We start from the raw sequence: 22428 nt of genomic DNA, 5'->3' as shown, positions 1-22428 counted from the left end.
TAGTTTGAATGTGACTTCCATTAATGTGCTTCATCTAACAGACATGGGAAAACCAGACCTTAAAATTAGAAACACATTCTTTTTAAACACACATGGAATAAAAATTTGCTACTAACTAGACGCTGTTAAAGGGAAAAGGCAAAGGCACCCCACTCCAGTACTCTTGCGTGGAAAGTCCCATGGACAGAGGAGCCTGGTAGGCTGCAGTCCATGGGGTCGCTGAGGGTCAGACACGACTGAGCGACTTCACTTTCACGCACTGGGGAAGGCAATGGCAACCCACTCCAGTGTTCTTGCCTGGAGAATCCCGGGGACGGGGGAGCCTGGTGGGCTGCCATCTATGGGGTCACAGAGAGTCCGACACGACTGAAGCGACTTAGCACCAGCAGCAGTAGCAGTTAAAACAGCCTCAACAAATTTCAAAGAGTAAGTATCACATGACCACATCTTATGAGCACAATGTATGCTGGCAATCAGTAACAGAACTTAAAAGATACATATACACACACACATCAAGATTTTTCAATATACTTTCTAAACCTCTAAGTCAAAAAGAAGTCAAAATGAAACTGTGAATATATTCAGAACTGAAAGATAAAAATCCTACACAGCAAAAGTGTTATTTAAAGGGTAATTACTACTCTATTTACATATATATAAGTACATATTATGCATGCTAAAAATTAATGACCTAAGAATCCTGTTTAAGAAATTAAATATTAATTAATTACAAGTCAGGCAGATTCCAAAAATAAGAAGTTATAATTTTCTTCCAATATAACTGAAAATTCAGACAAAATGAGTTTTAGAAAAACGTAAATTACCAAATATGACTCAAGAAAAAGACTCTAATGATCCTATAAATATTAAAGCAATTAAATCAATAATTTTTAAATCTCAGAGAGAAAACACCACACCCTTATGGTTTTACAGGCAAGTTTTATAAGACACTGAAGGAACAAATAATCCTAATTTTACTTAGGAACCCTCTAAGAAAATAAAAAGGAGGAAACACCACAGTTTATTTTATGAGACTAGAATACTCTTGATAACAAAACTCATAAGGCTGATACAACAAAAAAGGAAAATGAGAGATCATTCTTACCAATAAACATAGATACATAAATCCTGAGATATTAGCAAATTAAAAACAAAAGGGGTGGGAGGAACTCCCTGGCAGTCCAGTGGTTAGGACTCTCCACTGCTGGGGCCCAGGTTCAATCCCTGGTTGAGGAAGTAAGATTCCACAAGTATGGAAAGGCCAGAAAAAAAGCCCAAAACAAACAGAAAAACAACAACAAAAACGTGAAACAGACGAAAACATATATAACAAAAACAAAGCAAAAAAGCCTTGTTTAAAAAAGAATACATCATTATCAAGCTGGAAAAACTGTCATATCATCATCTCGACAGAGGTAGAAAATGCATTCCATTAGGACTGCCCTGGCGGTCCAGTGGTTAAGAATCCGCCTGCCAATGCAGGGTACACGTTTTGATCCCTGGTCAGGAACTGAGGCCCCATATGCCCTAGAGCCCGCTGCTCTGCAACGAGAAGCCCGCGCACCACGAGCAGAGAGCAGCTCCACTCACCACAGCTAGAAAAGCAAGACCCCCCCAGAGCCAGAAGTAAATGAATAAGTGGAAAAACTTTTAACGCATCAATTAAGTTCAGTGCCCACTTGTGAACTGTTTTTTTTTAATTCTCCGTAAACTAAGGTTGAAGAAATCTTCCTCAACCTGTTAAAAGAAAAAAAAAGTATCCACACATGCAATGGTAAAAGATAAAAACATTTCCCTTAAAACTGGGACTGTGATAAGGATGCCCGCCACTACCATTTATATTCTCCACTGGTGATGGCTGCCATGCAGCAACGCAGTAAGACTAGAGTAAAATATATTAAACAATAGAAGGACTGGAAAGAAATGAACTGTCATTATTCACAGATGAGATGATTATCTACATAAAATCCCCAAGAGTCCACAAGCAAATTATTATTAAGCTAGAGAAGCTACTAGATATAATAGCCACATACAAAGTCATCTGCATTTCCATTTGCCAACAAACACAAATTGTTAACTTAAAAAAAAAATTTACAACAGCAACAAAAATATAAAGTAGCCAAAGAATAAATTAACAAAAAATATGCAAAATTTGTAGAAAGAAAAGAATATAAAACTTTTAAAAAGACAACTACCTATAAATCAAAAAATCTATTTCCTCTTCTACCTGGGTAGTATAAAGGACAGAGGAAAAGATCAGAAAATACTAAAATCCATTTTTGTCCTTTTATTACATGCTTTCAATAAACACGTTTTTAAAAATCCCATAAACACAGTAAAACATTCACAAATTGGGAAAAGATATTTGTCACAAAGATAATAAGAATCAGAATATATAAGAATTGCTACAAATAAGAAAAATCAAACTCAAGAGGAAAAAATAAGACATAAACAGGAAAAAAAGAGAGAGAGACATAAACAGGTATTTCACAAAAGTAGAAATCTAAATAGCCAAAAAAAGATGCTCAACTTCGTTAGTAATTTGAAAAAAGAACATTAAAACCATGCAGTGATAAATAAAAGTGGGCAAAGAACTATTTGAACAGACTTTCCTCTAAAAAAGATACACAACAGCCAATACATACATGACAAGATGCTCAACAATATTAGTCACTCAGGAAAGGGAAAACCACAATGATACACCACACTTCACACCCACTAACATGGCTATAATTTGTTTTTAAAAGGAAAAGAATATATATTAGTGAGAACATGGAGAAATTAGAACCCTGGTATGGTGTTGGGGAGATGTAATATGGTACAGTCACTTTGGAAAACAGTTTGGTAGTTCAAAATTTTAAAACACAGGAACATTACCCAACAATTCCACTCCTAAGTACACACCAAGAGAAATAAATACCTACGTCCCTCCAAAGACTCATAGGCAAACACTCACAGCAGTATGGTTGAGAACAGTCAAAAAGTGGAATTAAGCCAAACGTCCACCAACTTATAAATGGATAAATAACGGTATGTCCATGCGCTCCAACGCAACAGAGCACTAGTACTGAAATATGCTACATGCTGAGCAAAAGCAGCAAGTCACCAAAGACCACATACTGTACGATTCCATTTACGTGAAACGCCCAGAACCGGCAAGTCCACGGCTGCCCAGGAGTTGCGTGGAAATCGAATCACTGCTAACAAGTGCAAGGGTTCTTTTCAGGATGATGAGATGTTCTAAACATTAGATTGTGGTGATCATTACACAATTCTCTGAACATAGTAAGACCGATTAGACTGTACCCTTTAAAGGGGTAAACTGTAACATGTAATTACATCTCAATAAAACTAGTAACTGATGAGATGTAAGGTCATAACCACCAATTTGACAAATATAAAAAAGTCTGGCAACACCAAGAGCTGGCAAAGATGGAGAACAACAGCGCTGGCAGGAGGGTACTTCTAACTAAAGATCAATTACTTTTAACTGAAGTGAAAACTGTACAGGTCCCACTATCCTGCGATTCTAAGTCTCTCCAGGCTTTATACCTTGCAGAAATGTTTCTTGCACTTGTCCAAAGCCTCATTGTTCTTTACTGGAAACAAACAATCTTATCCCATAAGGACAGGACAAACAATAAAATGAAATATATTCAGTCTGAAAAAGAACACAGAAGCGAAAAGGAATAAACTAGAATTACACACATCAACGTGGGTTTCCCAGGGGCTCAGTGGTACAGAATCTGCCTGCCAATGCAGGAGACGTAGGTTTGATCCCTGTGAGAAAGATCCCTGGAGAAGGAAAAGGCAACCTACTCCAGTATTCTTGCCTGGGCAATCCCATGGACAGAGTAGCCTGGAAGGCTACAGTCCCCCATGGGGTCACAGAAGAGTCTGATACAACTTAGCAACTAAACACATCACTGTAGCCAAAACTCATTATCTGCAGGGCCTCATTTCCCTCCCTTCCCAGCTCCAAGTCCAGGCCTCCCCATTATAAATGCCCCTTTGCCTTCTCTCTTTTTTAAACTGGAGTATAGATGCTTTACAGCGCTGTGCTGCCTTCTGCTTGCTGTACAAGGTGACTCAGCCACACGCACACGTGCAGCCCCTGCCTCTTGGACCTCCCTCCCCTCGCCCACCCAGGATCCCACTTGTCTAGACTACCAGAGCACCGAGCTGCGACCCCAGACCACACAGCAGGCTCCCACTAGCTATCCACTTTACACCACTCAGCAGGCTCCCACTAGCTATCCACTTTACACACGGCAGTGGCCTTCCCTTGCTCTGTCACTCTTGCGTGCAGAAATCACAGCTGCAACACTGCCTACTCTAGCCCCAGGAAAAAGAACACAACTGCTTTTTTCCACTTCAAACGAGGATGGCTCCCCCTGAGTGCCACACTGCAGATCCACTCACATTCTTTCTTTCCATAGAATACTCGGCACTTTCTCCTCACAGACCACCTGCCCTGAAAGTCGCTCAGTCATGTCCGACTCTTTGCAACCCCGTGGGCTATACAGTCCCTGGAATTCTCCAGGCCCTACTCACCCTCACTTTCACTGACTGGTAACTCCTTCCTGTTTCACTGAGCAGGAAACCGTCCTGGGGTTCCCTGGTGGCTCAGTAGTGAAGGATCTACGTGCCAACATGGGAGACACAGGCTCGCTCCCCGGTCAAGGCCGCTCCCTCGGCCTGTGCGCCACAACCACTGAGCCCGCGAACCGCAGCTACTGAGCCTGGGCTCTGCCACGAGAAGCCCATGTACACAGAGTAGACGCCCCTCGCCCCAACTAGAGAAAAGCCCGAGCAGCAACAAAGACCCTCAACAGCCAAAACAAATTAAATGAATTTTAAAAAAAAGAAAAGAAAACAGTCCTGCTCCCACCAAGTGAGCACCCAAGTCTGCTCCCCGTCCTCTCACCAAGCAAGAGCCGGTGGACGCTCCCCGTGGGTCCACTCCCCGTGGGTCCGCTCCCTGTCTCCTTTCCAGAAACGCACGTCATCAGGTGTGCGTTCGATACAGACATCATCTCCCACCAACAGTACAGAAACACGGTAACTTCGCCATCTCACAAAGCCTTCTTCATGGTCCCAACTCTCCCTCTAGCGAAAGGGCTTTCCTCTGTGTCCTCTGCCCTCAAGCCCTCGGGAAGCCTCCCTCCCAGGCCCTCCCCACACCACCGCGTGCGGACTGCTCCCATCAAGACCATCGATGACTCATGTGCCACTGAAGCCACAGGACAAGCCCAGGGCCCTCAGGCCCCTGGAGGGCACGGCAGGAGCACTGCACGGGGGCTCTCCCTCCCTCCCCCTTGAAGACCCCTCCCCTGACTTCAGAGATTCAAGGGCCCCCTGCTCCTCCTCCACCTCGGAAACTGCCCAGCCCCCTTTTGCTCGCTGCTTTGGCCCTCATCCTGCACTCACTCAGCATCAAGACTTCTAAGTGTCAGAGAACACTGAACGCTCTCACGTCTGTCTTCAGCCAGACCTCTCCCCTCCGCTCTGAACACCTTCATCCCACGTGGCTCCAAGCGGCTCTCTGGAGTTTCACAAGAGCAGCGGGCCCAGACCCCAACCTTACTTCAACAACTGGTGCCGCCCACAATCTTGACCACAAGCAGAAACCTCTGGTCGGTAGGGAGCACCTTCACCTCTGTCTCAGCCACGTTCAATCTGCCAGCAAATCCTGGCGGCTCTACTGTCCACAGGCATCCAGCATCCACCCCTTCTCCCTGCCCCCCTTCAGTCCAAGCTGCCGTCGCTGTTCTGGGGGGTCCTCGGCACCAGAGGGACAACTATTCTTAACACGGTTTCAGGGGACCATTTAAAAACATATCAGATCTCATGTCACACCACTACCCCAAACACTTCCATGACTTCCCATCTCATTCACAGAAAAAGGCAAAATCCTAACCCTGGCCTGCATGAATGGCTCCCACCCCACCCCCTCTGACCTCCTCCCCTGCCATCCTCCACCCCGCCAGGCTGGCCTCTGTCTCCCCAGCACATCAGCTACAACCCTTCTTAGCACCACACGCACACTGGACTCTGCCTAAAGACTCCCCCTAACTCACCCCCACCTGCAGCCCCGTGGCTCCCTCCCCCACCTGCTAATGTTCAGAGGTCTCAGGAAGGCCCATCCTGACCACCTTATCCAATCTGCAAACAGCCCCCACCCAGCCACTCCTAGTTGACTCTGCTCCCAGCTGTACCACCCCATGACAGGTGCCATCTCTGACTCACCTGTTAACCGTCTTTCTCCACTAAAATGTAACTTCCGGAGGACAGGGACAATGACAATGTCTTTCTGGCTCACTACTAATATAGTCAGCATCACAACATATGTCTTAGTGCCTAGGACGTAAGTACTCAAACATACAAATGAATCTCAAAAAGCAGCAAGAGAAGAGGGTGAGTTACACAACAAAATGATTCAATTTATACAAAGACATTCAAAAACTAAATTACATTATGTAAGGATAAAAGGATACATGCACAGGTGCTAACACCATAAAGTTAATCAACAAAATGACACACCCAGGGCAGCCCTGCTTAAGGGAGGTGAGAAGAGGGAGGGATGGGGGGGGGGGGGGGGCATACAGGAAGCCAAAGGGAACGCAACATTCTGTCACTTAAACTGGTGGTCTTAACGTTTAACATCTGTACACATGCCAATACAGACTCTTGGAATGTATGATCCCATTAAAAATTAAAATAAAAAAATAGGTTAGAACAAGACAGGTCAAACCTAGCCCACCGCCTCTTTTTGTAAATAAAGTTCTATTAGAAGCTTCATTTGTTCATGTGTTGACTATGAATGCTTTCACACCACAGCAGCAGAACTGAGTGGTTCCAGAGCCCACAGAGCCTGACGTATTCATTACCTGGCCCTTTACAGAACACAGCTGTCTGGTTATCATGTGAAATTTGTTAACAAATTAAGAGCAACATTTAAAAGAGCCAATCATCAATCCTCAAGGACGTCCCTGGCAGTCCAGTGGTTAAGACTCCATAGTTCCACTGCAAGAGGCTCGGGTTTGATCCCTGGCCGTGAAACTAGGATCCCACATGCCACACAGCTGAGTACATAAATAAAAAAAAGTTCAAAAAACAAAAGGAAAAAAAAAAGTGATCCTTCAAGACATGTGTGATTATCTCACAGCACAGAACATTGAAAAAATATGGCTCTACGTAACATGAGGGACTCCAAAGCAAAGATTTTTATACTGTCCTCAAGCACCAGAGAGAGAGATTTTAAAGATGAATATTTCAGAACGTGCTTGCGTGCTCAGTTGTGTCCGACTCAGCAAAACCTCAAATTTATGATCTCTACTCTCACCACAGTAAAAAAAAAAAAAAAAAAAGTCACATTTTAGTAAGTAAAATCTATATAAAACAATCCAAATTTGGGGGGTGGGGGACACCCCTACCTACCTCTGTGCCCTGCCCTGACCCACCTCACCGCCCCCCTATGCTTCCTCAGAGCAGCTAGTCAGAACTCCAGGCCTTCTACCATAACACTCCACTCCATTTCTTCAGGGCGTTTCCCTGCAACTTCTATTAGTCATTTCTGACCTTATTTCACTGTCACTAGCAAGAAGACTGATAACAGAAATAAGACCCAAACAAACATTACTGTGTACTAGGCACTGTACTAACAAGTTTACATTTCATATTCATTTCACAGATAAGGAAACTAAGGAACAGAGATGCCATCTAACATCATGATTACACAGCTGAAGACTGGGAGCCAGAACTCAAAGTCAGCTATTTTAGGTCCTTTGCACTCTTGCCCTCCACAAGATACTCTGGCCTGAGAGCAGAGAACAGGTCCTGATCTGTGAAAACTCCCTCAGTTCGATATGCTATGCCTATGATGGGCGCCAAATGCACAGCTGCTGCGCCATCTATAAGTGTCGTAATAAACCAAGGACAGAAGGGACTGGGTCTCCTGGAAGGCAGCGGAGGCAGGTGTGAACTGCCCACTGCCCAGAGGCAACAGAAACCCTGTGTATCTCCGTCAACAAAAGGGAACCAGGAGGCACTACCCCTCACCTACGACAATGACAAAAACAGACAGACAAAACACCAGTTCAGAAGTTAAACATTTATTCTTTAACTTTTATTGGAGTATAGCTGATTGATTACAATGTTGTATTTATTCTTAACTCTCAGTGAGTTCCAGCTATGCTACTGCTAAAACAACTGACACTTAAAATTATGGTCGAGTGGGGCCACCAAAACCCTAAGGCCTCACCCAGGAACTGAGATTTCTCTGCTGCCTACAGGCCCCTTCTCCCGCATGACCTAAATTTTTCTCTAATATCAATAACCTCCAAAACCGTGATTCTCATGAAAGGAAGCGCCAAACAGCCAGAAGAGTCAATACTTGTCAATGTTCCTCCCACCACTGCCTCGTCTGGAGAATGAAAGCCCAGGCCTCACCAAGATCCAACCAGTGTCTCCTGACCAAGCCTCACTGGACAGTGTAAGCCACCCCGGAATGTGCCTTAGTGGCCAGTACAGCTGCTGCCTCGCTTGCCCCGCTTAGGGTCTCAGGGGGCCACGCATCTTCAGGCAAGCTCCCCTTCTCGTCAGTGTCTCTGACGCACTGCACTATTTTCACGCCAGCATTACTGTTTAGATTTACATACAAGTACAGGGAACTTTAGGCTCTCACTAGCGAGCCACATAGCTTTCTCCAAGTCTGACTCAACATTCAGTCGTACTTTTATTTCTGCAGTCTTTTTACTTTTCTGCAACCTTTTAAGTGCTGCTTCCTACTGTTTCAAAAAAAAAAAAAAAAACAATCTCATTCATCTTCCCTTTGGGCCCCCAGACTTCATGGCAGTCAGCCTCTGGGGCACACAAGCCATTCCAAATCAATACACACTCCCTCTGTAAGAAATTCTGGAACTAATAATACCCTTTCTCCAGAGTTGCCAAGAAGTATAAAATCAGAGTCTCCGTATCAGGAAAGATGTTCATAATCTATTCAAATTTATTTATATAAAATCAGTCAACTGTGGAGTCTTCACTAATACTTAATAATCAAACAGGTCAACACTAGCCAGCAGAAGTGAGAAGTAGTAAACCGCCTCTACTCAGATCTTTGTGAGTCTGCGACACAAAAATGTCCCAGTTAAGGTAGGAAGCCTTTCAAGTACCGCCAAGGTTCCCTTTCACTTGCTTCTTTACCATCTAGCCAATCTACCTGATATCCAGATGTCAGTTCATAAACATCCAAACCGTGAAACAAACCGGGCATTGATCCTACTAGTAACTCTCCCTCCTCTCAGTAAAGAAAAATAAAGGGGGAGGGAGGAAGAAAGGGGGTTTCCATGGCAACTAAATCTAAGTCAAAGTCAAAAGGCCACAAAAACAAATCTCCGGTCACCTCAATCCAGACTGCAGCAGGAAAAAATACCCATTCCCACTGGAAGCACCGTGGATTTCAAGCACACTCAAGACGTTTAGCATGAATCTACACCAAGCCTCTCATCAGGAGGGAAAGTGAGCTTCTCCAGTTTGATCAAGTGACAGCCAACATCTATGGAGCAAAAGACAACACAGGCCACTCCTACTTGTCATTACTGAGCAGCTTCACTAGCGCTGCCGCTGCCGCTCAGTCACTCTAGTCGTGTCCGACTCTGCGCGACCCCGGAGATGGCAGCCCACCAGGCTCCGCCGTCCCCGGGATTCTCCAGGCAAGAACACAGCAAGAAAAACGGCATTGCTTTTTAAAACAAACCAAACCAAAGAGGGAAGTGGAAGTTAACTATTTAATACCTATGAGAAACAAAGGTGTAACTACTTCATTCTTTGACAACAGACTTCTGGCAATCTCAAACCACCCAACCAACAATTACAAGCTCTTTGCTCTGAAGCCTCAAGGGCCTCTCACTAAAAGTCTGCTTGCTTACTTACTTACACCACATTACTCAGTTCACAAGCTGAGATATCTGGCCTCAGCGCAAAGGAAGTCCCTTGTCATTGCTGCCTCCCCCCAAAGACTGAAAGTCCTTAAGTGCCTGTTGATGAGTGAATCCCTAATAGTGTTCTTGACAGAGTAAGGATTCAATATATTTGCTGATCAAATAAATGAGAACTAGACAGCAGCATTCCTGGCTTTCCCGTGAATGATCCCATTATCTACCTGGTAATGCTCTCTTCCCAGCACCTCCGTGCCACAGCACTGCACTGGGTTTAGGGCAGCCAAGAGCGGAGGAGACTTGGGTGATACTATGTATCTCTTACGTGCAATTTAAAGACAATTCAAATGAATATCTATGCAAAACAGAAACAAGCTCGGGTTTAGAGGCTCCCTGGGGGCTCCCGTATAAAGAACCTGCCTGCCAACGCAGGAGATCTTGGTTCCTTCCTGCGTCAGGATGAGCCCCTGGAGAAGGAAATGGCAACTCACTCCAGTATTCTGGCCTGGAGAATCCCATGGACAGGGAAGCCTGGCAGGCTACAGTCCACGGGGTCTCAGAGTCAGACGTGACTTAGCAACTACTCACACAGAAGAAACAGACGCTGACGTGGTCACCTGTCATTCTCAGCATCTCAGTGAAAGTCGCTCAGTCATGTCCAACTCTCTGCGAACCCACGGACACACAGCAATGGGGCAAATTTCAGGACGAAGGAGGAGATCTCCCGGATCTCCCTTTTATACGTCCAGACTTTTAACATTCAGTTGGCAAAGATCTGTAGTTTTATAGTAACCTTCATCCCACTCAATACACTAGGATCATCCGTATTCTAAGGATGTGAGAGAAAAGGAGTTCTCTTTCACTGCACTTCATCTCCCCAGAGGGAAAAACACTTGCCCACTCCGGTCAGAGTGCAGGGTTCAGGCAAGCCCCCTGTGGTAGCAAGCAAGGGTCACCACGTTAAAAGATAAGCATTCAATCTGCCTCTCTCCTGCCTTGTGAAGGGCAGATGTGGCAAACCAATCCAGGGCTAACTCTCTGAAAACAGGCCTTCATTAAAATAATAATAATGAAGCTGGCATCTAAAAACATAATTGACAGCTGACTGACAGGATGAGGGCAGAAATGACAAAACTCTAAAATCACAGCAGGATAAGGATATTTAGCATAGCCAGTAACAGCCCTGAACACCTGAGAGCTTCAGCACAATATGTTGATGGAGTCTCACGAAGCAAGAGAAAAACAAAAGTTTCTCAATTACTTTATAAAACATTCACTTTAAAAAATGTTTTTCAAAGCTCAGTCTTCAGGCACCTGAAAATGATGTATACCATCTTTCCCCATTACTAAGTCATGTCCCAGGAGGGTCGAGGTATAGACAAGCTCACAGGTGACAGGACCCCTTGACCCACACGCAGCTCCTGAAATCTGTGGTCTAGTGGTGCCAGAACCTAGCTGCACATCAGTATTACTCGGGAGCTTTTAGAAACGTTCTCACTCTCATCACACATTTACAGAACAGTCTTGAAAAGTATCCCCAATGATCCCAAAGCAGGTCAGCTCACCATCTGTCTGGAGCAGGGTTTCTCGACCTCAGCACCGCTGACCTCTGGGGGGCTAACGTCCTGCTGAGGGGTGAGGCTGCCATCTTGTGCATCACAGGGTGTCCAGCTGCATCCCTGGTCTCTACCTTCTAGAAGCCACGGCCCAACTCCACAGATGTGACAAGCAAAATTTACTTCTCCAGATATCACCAGATGATTCTTGGGGGCAAAATCCGCCCCCCAAAGTTGAGAACTACTGCTCTAGAGTAAATTAAAAAACGGTCATCTGAGGCTCCTTTAAGAAGGGAAAAAAATAAGAAAACTTCCAAAAGCCAAGAAATCAGGTCTATTCTTTCCATCCAGCTCACCTAAGAAAAAGCAGTCAACTCTACTTGGCCACACCAGGGCTTATGAGAACCAACCACAGCCTCTTGTGCTTTGTACGTAAATAAACTGAGTTTTAATTGAGCAGATGGTTACAAGACCTTCACTGTCACTACCATTCTTAACCATTCTATATCAGTAAGAAAGCATTGTAAAATTTTAGACAAATATATACTCAGGCTACCTCTCAAATATCCAATATATAAAACCACAAGATTCAAGTTTATCAAAGAAGCAAACTAAATACCAATCCTGACAAATACTGTTTTAAGGAAGATGTCTTGTCTGTAATAAGCACCTTATCTCTGTACCACATCAGCGCCAAAATTTATTTCAAAGAGACTAAACAAGCCTCACCCTGTCAGGCCTTAACTTCATCACTATTCCTTTTCTGTCCAGTTAGGGTCTGATTCTCAAATTGCCAGGCAGTTAATTGAAACCATCAAGTTTTGTTCTGCTATACTTTACACAAAAGCTAGTTTTCTAATCTAAAACAATCTTCTTCCTGTTCAGTAAGTTACACCAGCAAGATGTTCATCTCTACTTAAGACGGAGTCTATCAAATTAACATTTCCCAGGGCAACAAAGCAAGCCAGGTCCCAAGCAGGTAATTCCAGGGGAAGGACAAGCCTGGTTTCAAGCAGCAGGGAGAAGACCACAGGGCAGGAATCAATAGACTCTGAGTAGATGCATGAGTGGATGGCATTCTGTTAGATATTCTAGACTCTCTGATCAAACTTAGCTGAAATGCAAAATAACTTCGAAAGCATCCACCCAGGACAACAGTTATTTCCCAAAGTACCTTCACTGAAAAATATCTCAATACACAGTAACCTTTCAAACCTCAGTAAGAACCCAAGAGTACACTAAGAAACTCTCCAGTTACTACTGATTTGGGGGCCAATCACACGCAATAAGCGGTATTCAAAAGTACAGGAGGAACAAAATCTGACGTGAGCTCCTGGTGGGCTTTTATTTAACCATCTCTTCAACAAGCCAGTCTGAGGCATCACCACTAATGACTCCAGAAAACGTCTGTAAACGTAATCAATCCTCAGCCACCCTCTCCTGGGTGGTTCTCAGCCGGAAAGACTCTTAAAAACACAAGAGCTTTCTAAAGACAGCCACGAAAAGCCAGGACTTCCCAATACTATCTAAACATTTAAAAACCAAATCCAAATTAATAATAGCCACTAATTACTAAGCGGATTCCTCACGCCAGGCACCGTTTCTAGCTGCTTTACACATATTAACTCATTTCCTCCCGACAGACTGCTGAGGCAGCCACTGCTGTTATTCCCGTATTACAGAAAAAGCAGAGAGGTTGAGGGACTTGCCCAAGGTCACAGCGCCAGAAAGTGGTGAAGCCAAGATCTGGAAACCACGCCATCTAACTCGACAGCAAAAGAAGCTCCAACACCATCCCTTCAGTGGGTCTTCCAGCGGCTGGAAATCCGGAGCCTCTTTCCCACTTGCTGCCTACCTACAACGTGACCTTGAGGACAAAATCGCAGTCAACTCCACGTTAACAAAACAGCCACATTCACAAGTGCTGTGACGATAAAAGGAAACAACTCCCAAGCGCCGCTCCCAGAAAAGCTCGATCCGACCCACAGAGAAAATGGGTTAAGTACAGAGATTACACGGAGCTCGGAGGGTGAGACGCCAAGACACCCAGGTGCATCCAAGGACTCGTGCCATTCACCTCCAACCAAGAGTCCAAGTTGTGGTCAGAGAAAGCCGGGCCGCAGGAAACCCCTCCAAGGGAGCGGCGAGAGGGCTTCTTTAAGAGGGAGGTACTTGCGGCCGAGAGGACCACCCCCCCCACCCTAGCGCGTATTCGCCAGGGAGGCTTTCGCGACCAGGTCTGAGCTGGAGTCGCAACCCTGGAGTTTAAAAAAAAAAAAAAATCACTCGGAAGGAGGTTTTAAACACTCCGAGCCGGGCGCCGGCGTATCCCGCTGACTCTGCGGCGAGGGAGCAGAAACCCACAGAACTTGTTTCCCGGAGAACCGAGTCCAACAATGGCCTCTTCGGGAGTCTCCGGCGAGCCGCCGCCGCCTCAACTTGACACGCTGCGGGGCCCGCGCCCAGAGAACTTGTCCGGGGCCCGCGGGCAGCGGGCGGTGCTCGCTCGGGGCGGGCCGGCCGGCGCGGAGCGGGGCCCGGCCGGGTGAGGGGCGCGCCCGGCCGGCGGCCCGCCCGCCCGCCGCGCCAGGCCGCGGACGTCAACCCGGGCGCAAAGTTCGCCTCCCGGCCCGCGGCCCGACTCGGCGAGGGGCCCCGCAGCGGGCGAGCGGGCGGCTGACAGGCGCGGGCGGGGACGGGCCAGGGAGCCCGGGCGCCGCGCCTCCCCGGCGGCCGAGAGGCGAATTCCGGGGGGGAGGGGAGGGGGCCGGGACGCTCCCTCCCCGCGCCGCCGAGGCCGGGCGGAGGAGCCCCGCCGCCGCCGCCCGCGCGCCGCGCACCCAGCGCACCCCGCGCTGCGGCCCGCTCCGCCGCGCCCCCCCCTCCTCATTACCTGGAGGTGCCCGCGACTCGCCGCTAGTTGCGCTCAGGCGGGAAACGCGCTCACCGACACCATCAGCGAAGCGCCCAAAATGGCGGACGTATCAAGCAGGCCTTGAGTTCCCCCCGCCCTCCCTCCGAGCGCCTCGCGGCCAATCACGACCCTGCCCCCGCCCCCGGCTCCGCGCTCACTGGCCTTCCTCTCCCGCCCCCTGCCGCCTATTGGATCACTCTGCGGCCCCCGTTGAACCTACTCCGATTGGCTCGCGGACACCGTCCGTCAAGGGCGAGGGGGCGCATTCTTTTCCCATGGACTTGATGGATCCGGAACCTCTAGGACCCCGGAGTCTGGAGCCAACAAATCAGAAACCGAGGGAAACCTTGTCTGGGTTCCCCCCAACTACGCCATAGCAACAGCAGGGCCTTCTCTTGACGGACGGCTGGGGCCACCAATCCGATGGCCAATGCTTTTTAAAACTAAAGTGAGCCAAGCCAATCATGGCAGTAGGTCTGCACAAGAAGGGAGCTGCACAAGAACCAATGGGGTAGCGAGACCCGCGGGCAGGCGGGCCGGAGGGCCCGGAGGAAACCGGTGATGACGTGAGCCACCATGTGTCCCGGTGGCGGAAGTATGCCAGGAGCTGGGGAATTAGCTCAAGTGGTAGAGCGCTCGCTTAGCATGTGAGAGGTAGCGGGATCGATGCCCGCATTCTCCACGGCTGAATTTTATAAAGGTGGGGAGGGAGCGGGGAAATTGGCAGTCAATGTCACTTGTCTCAAAGGTGGAGTTTGTACCAGGAGATGTGAGGACAAGTTGTGCTAGGTGCCCCTATCTGTGCACCGGCCTCTGCTAGGGAGAAAAACTGGATGGATTGGGGGGTGGTCTTCCTTTTGCCTTGCGGAAGGATTTATGCAGAAGTTGCTTCTTCAAATGTAGTGGTAGTGAGCACTTTGTTCCCCGCCGGCCGGGGTACACAGGAGCAGAGGGTCCCGGACGTCAGACTCCACCTGAGCAACACAAGCAAAGCAGGCCATAGAGCGGTGGTGGTGGTGTTTCTGAGCAGGTGACATTTCCACCCACGGGACACGGAGGACAGACCTGCGCGGCTCAGTACGGGTTGGCGAGGGCTCCGGGCAGGGAGACTGTGACAGGTGTCTCTGGGGGCACTGGCTTGCTCAGGGATGATCACTCCGGCTCACGGAGCGGAGGCAGGCTCTTACTGTGGGGCTTCCCCCAGCTACCTCCCAGAGTCCGGGCCTGAGCAAAGTGACAGGGCTTGGCCCCGGGTCTGCCTTGCCAGTGCTTCCCTCTGCACCCCTTTGCCTCGGCCCCAGCTGGCCCTTCACCTCCCTGACTCAGATTATCTGAGCACCCCACCCCCACCCCCGGGCCAAATGGCAGGGAGAAGAGAGCCCAGCTTGAACTCGGTCAGCCCTGGTAGGCTACAATCCATAGGGTCGCAAAGAGTCGGGCACTACCGAAGAGACTTAACACACACCCCTAGTGCCTGGGGAGCTGGGTCTCCAGTGCAGACATGCCCGTCGGTCCCCTAGCTCCCCCCTTCAGCAAACCTGCAGCTGGAAGCCAACTCAGAAAGACTTCACTGCTGGTGAATCATCATCCCCATTTTACCGGTTAATTAACTGAGGCCAGAAGGAATTTACACTCACATTGGCTGAGTGACCTTAGTTGGGTAATCTAACACCTCTAAGTTTCCAGGAAGAGACTGATGCTGAAGGTGAAGCTCCAATACTTTGGCCACCCGATGCAAAGAACCGACTCATTGGAGAAGACCCTGATGCTGGGAAAGATTAAGGGCAGGAAAAGAAGGGGACGACAGAGGACGAGAATGGTTGGACTGCATCACTGACTCAGTGGACATGAGTTTGATAAAGCTCCGGGAGATGGTGAAGAACAGGAAAGCCTGGCTTGCTGCAGCAACTGAACAACAGCTAAACCTCCAGATCTTATCTGTTAAGTACCAGTGATTGTAGATAATGGTGACACCACCTGTGTCCATGCCCTGAAGGGTATTGGGCTTCTAGAGTGGCAGCAACCAACCAAGGATGGATATTACTTGCCTGATCCTACTGTTCAGAGAGGCGCTGATCCTTGCCCAAAGCCCTACAGCTAGTGAAGAATTCATTTCAAGATTGAAGCCAGGGAATTCCCTGGCAGTTCAGTGGTTAGGATTCTGCACTTTGACTACTGAGGGCACAGGTTCAATCTCTAATCTGGGAACCAAGATCCCGCAAAAAAGATTGCAGCAAGTTCAAAAGATATGCAGAGGGTTAGGGAGAGGGATCTATATACAGATAACCTGGGTGGGCGGGGGAGAAGCAGGGAAGAATGGGAGGGAGGGACTCATGGCAGCTTTGGAGGATAAGCAAAGGAAAAACTTCAGAGCAACAGAGGGCAAATTCAGGGCTGGCCATACTTTAGAAAGGATGGTTTGGATTTAGAGCAGCAAGGCTGTGCTCTGTGAGTAGTGCTGGACCAGAGAGGCTTGCCCTGGAGCACGGGAACTGCTGCAGGCAACCCCAGGACAGTAAAAGTGCGCTATACAATGTGATGCTTTTGAGCAGGACTGAAAACGCAGCTTTCTGTTTCTAGACCCATTGGAGCAGAAGCTTCATGAGGTTAGTTTTTCCTTTCTTTGCTGCTATACCACAGAGGCTTCCCTGGGGGCTCAGATGGTAAATGATCTGCCTGCAACATCAGAGATGTGGGCTTGATCCCTGAGTTGAGAAGATCCGCTGGAGAAGGGAATAGCTTCCCACTCCAGTTTTCTTGCTAGGAGAAGTCCATGGACAGAGGGGCCTGGTGGGCTACAGTCCATGGGGTCGCAAAGAGTCAGACATGGATGAATCACTAACACTTTCACTCTCTTTTCACCCCAGTACCTAGTACTTAGCACACAGTGAATTGAACTGAAAGTTGCTCAGTCATGTCTGACTCTTCGCAACGCCATGGACTGTACATGGAATTCTCCAGGACAGAATACTGGAATGGGTAGCCGTTCTCTTCTCCAGGGGATCGTCCCAACCCAGGGATCAAACTCAGGTTGCCCACATTAAAAGAGGATTCTTTACCAGCTCAATAGATGCTCAGGAAATACTTGTTCATTTCATTAAAAACTCTTTTTAGAGAGTTCCCTGGTGGTCCAGTGGTTAAGACTCCACCTTCCAATGCAGGGTTAGTGGGTTCAATCCCTGGTTAGGGAACTAAGGTCCTTCTACATGCTGCTCGGGGTGGCCAAAAATTAAAAATATTTTAAAAAATTTTAAAGACCTCCTGACCTTTCTGATTGACTGGATTTTCTGAGAATTGTCCTTGGTGTGACCCTTCTCTGCAGCTGGGACCGCCTCTTTCTTCCAGTGTTACCTTCTATCTGGTGAGGAAGTCTTAAGCCTATTTATCTCCTGCCTTTCCTTTCCAAATAATCCAGCACAAAGCCTTCATCCTATTCAGTCTGGTCTGTTTCTTGCATATGCATGTCCCTATTCCGGTCTTCTAGCACAAGTCAGTGTTGTTTTTGACAGGGGTTGGTGCCTCAGAGGGACACCTCTGAGTGTGTGGGCAGGAGGGGGCAATCAGGGCTGGGACTGCCCTCTTGTGGAGGAGTTGGCCCAGCCACCCACTGATACCTGAATCCCTTTACTCATTCATCATCAAAGGACTTGCTGGTACCTGCTTCAGACTCCTCCATCCCAGACTCAGGTGGATCACAGAGCCATACGCACTATAATTAAATGAAATAATGCAGTCCCTCGCCTAACATAAGTGGGCACCCAAAGTCTCCATTTATGATGAGCTCCTAGCCTAACTAGAAGAGTTGAAGTCAGGGAGAACTTCCTGGAAGAGGAGGCATCCGAGTTGAGCCTGTCTCCTGAGGACCATGGGGAGCCATTGACAGACTTCACGGAGGACAGTGATTTCAAAGTTCTGCATTGGCCTCACCATCATAAAACTTGTAGATTTCTCAGATCACCACTTCCCCTTTTTCTCCCTAATCCCTTCGTAATTTGATTTTTCATATTTCAATTTTCAACCCATCTCAACTTTTAGAAAAATTATATGAAAAATTTTACACATACTCAACTGTAGAGAGGAAAGTATAGTGAACACACATGTGCCCATCACCTAGCTATGATTCCTTAACTTTGGGGAACAGAGCTGCCATCTTTTAATCCTATCAAGTAATGATTTTTTAAAAATATTATTTGCTATTACTGTGATTTTATGAAAGAAAGGACATTTTGGACTTCCCTGGTGGCACAGTGGATAGGAATTCGCCTGCCAGTGCAGGAGACATAGGTTTGATCCCTGGTCCAGGATGATTCCACGTGCTACAGAGCAACTGGGCCTATGCACCGCAAGTACTGAGCCTGTGCACCGCAAGTACTGAGCCTGTGTACTGCAAGTACAGAGCCTGTGTACCGCAAGTACTGAGCCTGTGTACCGCAAGTACAGAGCCTGTGTACCGCAAGTACTGAGCCTGTGTACCGCAAGTACAGAGCCTGTGTACCGCAAGTACTGAGCCTGTGTACTGCAAGTACTGAGCCTGTGAATTGCAAGTACTGAGCCTGTGAATTGCAAGTACTGAGCCTGTGAATTGCAAGTACTGAGCCTGTATACTGCAAGTACTGAGCCTGTGAACTGCAAGTACTGAGCCTGTGTACTGCAAGTACTGAGCCTGTGAATTGCAAGTACTGAGCCTGTGTACTGCAAGTACAGAGCCTGTGTACTGCAAGTACTGAGCCTGTGTACTGCAAGTACTGAGCCTGTGAATTGCAAGTACTGAGCCTGTGAATTGCAAGTACTGAGCCTGTATACTGCAAGTACTGAGCCTGTGAATTGTAAGTACAGAGCCTGTGTACTGCAAGTACTGAGCCTGTGAATTGTAAGTACAGAGCCTGTGTACTGCAAGTACTGAGCCTGTGAATTGTAAGTACAGAGCCTGTGTACTGCAAGTACTGAGCCTGTGTACTGCAAGTACTGAGCCTGTGAACTGCAAGTACAGAGCCTGTGTACTGCAAGTACTGAGCCTGTGAACTGCAACTGCCGAAGCCCACGAGCCCTGAGAGCTGCACACAGAAGCCACAGAGCGTGTGCTAGAGAAGCCATTGCAGTGAGAAGCCAATGAGAGAGCAGCCCCCACTCACTGCAACTGGAGAGAGCGCGTGTGCAGCAACCAAGACCCAAGGCAACTGAAAGAGAAAGGACACTTTAATACACTCAGAAAAGACCAGCTCCGGATAAAGAAAAGGCTTGAGATGGAAGGAGCTCGCCCTGAGAACAAAGATCCACATTGTCTTTCCTTCTGTTATGTCACCAGGGCTCAGGCCTGATCCAAGGGGTGGAAAGAGGCTGCCCTGGCAGGGGACGTGCCCCGGGAGGCCCCGAGCCAGTGCTGGGGCATTGCTGGGTGGTCGGGCTACGACATGCTGAGGCTGGAGAAAAGGGGGCAAATAGGGAACTCTAGCGGGATGTGAAGGTGGGCCCACTTTCAGATGGAAATTTAACTTGTCTCTTTTCCTTTTCTTCACTGCATTAAGATTCAGTCTGGGTTGGGGTGGGGGGTAGGGGTTTGAGTATTTCCCTTCCCATTAAAGGACTTGGTAGGAAGGAGAATCACTAGGATTGCTAATAATGAGGGTCACCATTGAGCTTGCCGGGAAAGAAAAGAGAAGACAGCCTTTGAGTGAAGAGGGAGAGGCCGAGAAGTGGAAATCTGGGAGAGGAGCCAGTATGGGGATTGCTTGGTGGGACCCCAGCTGCATTCCCGGAGGATACGGTCCAACCAGGGGGTCCCAGTGCTGGAGGCACCAGAGAAGGAGCACTGCAGGGGCCAAGCGGGATCCAGGCCCACCCAGCTCAGCAACCACTCGGGCTTCTCGGGGACAGAACCCCCTCCGCTGCCCACAGCCTGGTTCCCAGTGTGTGGATGTGCCCAAGATCTGGGCACATGCCTTTTGTTCAACTGCCCAGGGCAGCTGTAGACCCAAGGGAGCACTGGACCCCAGGCAGGGAAGAGCTCCCACACCCATCCCAGGGTTGGAGGCAGGCTGAGCTGAACAAATGGATCCCCTCTGATGGGGTCAGTGGGGAGGGAGCCCACTACCTGAGGGAGACCCCACAGGGCTCCGGAAGCCTTGGGAAGCAGTGGGTGACAGTGCGGAGGGAGAGGGTTTAAAGGGAAGGTGGATGCCCTTCTGGCCACATTGAGCAGCACCCAGGAGCCAGTTGGTAACATTTGCTGGATAAAGGAAGAGTTCAAGAAATGAATGAAAAAAATTGTCTTTACTTCTTTTTCCTCAAGCCTTGGTTTCCTCAACGATAAGTTGGGGATACCATTTACCTCGCTGGGCTGTTGTGAAGTTTAAATAAGCCAGTTAACTTCATCCCCTCGCTGAAGACACAGATTAGATATCATATCCTCCAGGAAGCCCTCCCTGCCTTCCTGCCTATAGGCCCCAGGATATCTCAAAATTGTGCTTTCCACAACTTAGGAAGTTGCCTCTGTTACTAATTTCGAGCACCTTTAAGGGAAGGGTCCCATCTGGCTACTCTCTGGGTCCTCCAGCGTGGGACTGGTGTGCAGAGCTCTGCACACCGTAGCTGCTGGCTGAAGGCTGACAGATTCACTTGGCACATGGTAGGAGGCCAGAGGGTTGACCCCACTCCACCAGCTGACCTCGCACGGCAGGAACGGGTCTAGCGGCAGGCACCCTCGGGCTCCTAGGCCACACAACGGCTCTATCCGGGGGGCCTGCAGGAGGGGGAGGGGAGGACCTCAGAGGGTGGTTCCCTCTTCTGTCAATGCACACAGCCCAGGCACTCCCCCCACCCCAACCCCCCCGCCAGATCCCTAGCTGCCCAAGGGAGAGGGAAGGCAGGAGAGGGGGGTCTCCCCCATGAGGCAGCCACTCTCCCCTCCCCCACTGGCCGCCTGCATTGCCATGGGCTGTCACTTCAGACGTGTCCGACTCTGCGACCCCATAGACGGCAGCCCACCAGGCTCCCATCCCTGAGATTCTCCAGGCGAGAATACTGGAGTGGGTTGCCATGCCCTCCTCCAGGGGATTTTCCAGACCCAGAGGTCAGACACACATCTCTTAAGTCTCCTGCATTGGCAGGCGGGTTCTTTACCACTACCGCCACCTGGGAAGCCCTGCCTGCATGGAGACAGGTGCTTTAAGGAGCATCTCAGGGCACCGGGCGAGTGTTAGGAGCCCTGAGCCTCCGCAGGCAGCTCTGTGGACAGGAGATCCGACTTGGGCCTGGGAGCGGCTGGTCCTTAGCTCTGTGACCTTGAGGAAGTATGTCACCCTCCCATGACCAAGGACCTGCGGCTTGCCAGGGCCCGACTGGGCGAGGCTTATCTCACGGAAGCCTTACTCTACTCCCAGGGGCAGGCGACGGCACCCTTCCTTGACAGACGGGGGCAGCTGGATGGTGTGGATAAGAGACGAAGCTTTTCCGGCAGAGGCAGACCCAAGCCCTGTGGTCTGCAGAGCAGCCTTGGGACCTTCCCGCTGGTACAATGGCTAACACTCCACACTCCCAGTGTGAGGAACCTGGGTTCAATCCCGGATCAGGGAATGATTAAACAGATCCCACGTGCTGCAACTAAGACCCAGCACAGTCAAATAAATACACGCATGCTTAAGTCGCTTCAGTCAAGCCTGACTCTGCGACCTCATGAACTGTAGCCCCCAGGCTCCTTTGTCCATGGGATTCTCCAGGCAGGAATACTGGAGTGGGTTGCCATTTCCTGTAAGTAAAAATAAATTTCAAAGGGGCCTTGAGCGTGGTCCGTCCTGATCAGCACTCAGGACAGGCCACCCACTCTCACGGTTCGTCTGCACCAACGGCCGGTCACCCCGTCCCCAGCAAGCCCACTTGTGTCTACTGCCTTCAAGGCTGATGAGCCATGACCTCAGGGGACTCCCAGGCAATCAGGGCTCAGGGGAGTCTCCTCAAATTCTGTCCCCAGGCTTCCAGCATTGGCAGGAAGAATCCACCTGCCAATGCTGGAGACACGGGTTCG

General features: G+C 48.8%; 1 protein-coding gene and 1 non-coding gene across 37 annotated transcripts in view; one reads left to right on the top strand and one right to left on the bottom strand.

The window, feature by feature from the left end:
- Positions 1-14778, bottom strand: part of PPP6R3 (protein phosphatase 6 regulatory subunit 3) — a 122642-nt gene extending 107864 nt beyond the window's left edge. For 28 of the 36 annotated variants that reach the window (XM_027959321.3, XM_027959324.3, XM_027959325.3 and 25 more), the window contains exon 1: positions 14388-14463. The gene's annotated coding sequence lies outside the window, so the exon portion shown is untranslated. Of the gene's footprint in view, positions 1-6249; positions 13933-14387; positions 14464-14628 lie in introns of those variants that run through there. The other 8 variants (XM_042237941.2, XM_060404364.1, XM_042237943.2 and 5 more) reach the window with 4 other exon arrangements.
- A 239-nt stretch (positions 14779-15017) lies between these two features.
- TRNAA-AGC (transfer RNA alanine (anticodon AGC)) lies at positions 15018-15090 on the top strand. The gene has a single exon. It is a non-coding gene; the product is annotated as a tRNA-Ala (tRNA).
- The last annotated feature ends 7338 nt before the right edge of the window (positions 15091-22428 follow it).

Source organism: Ovis aries, chromosome 21 (assembly GCF_016772045.2).
Source record: "Ovis aries strain OAR_USU_Benz2616 breed Rambouillet chromosome 21, ARS-UI_Ramb_v3.0, whole genome shotgun sequence".
In the NCBI taxonomy this organism is placed as follows: Eukaryota; Metazoa; Chordata; class Mammalia; order Artiodactyla; family Bovidae; genus Ovis; species Ovis aries.
The sequence above is the reverse complement of the archived record's forward strand: the minus strand, read 5'-3'. Positions and strand labels throughout refer to the sequence as shown.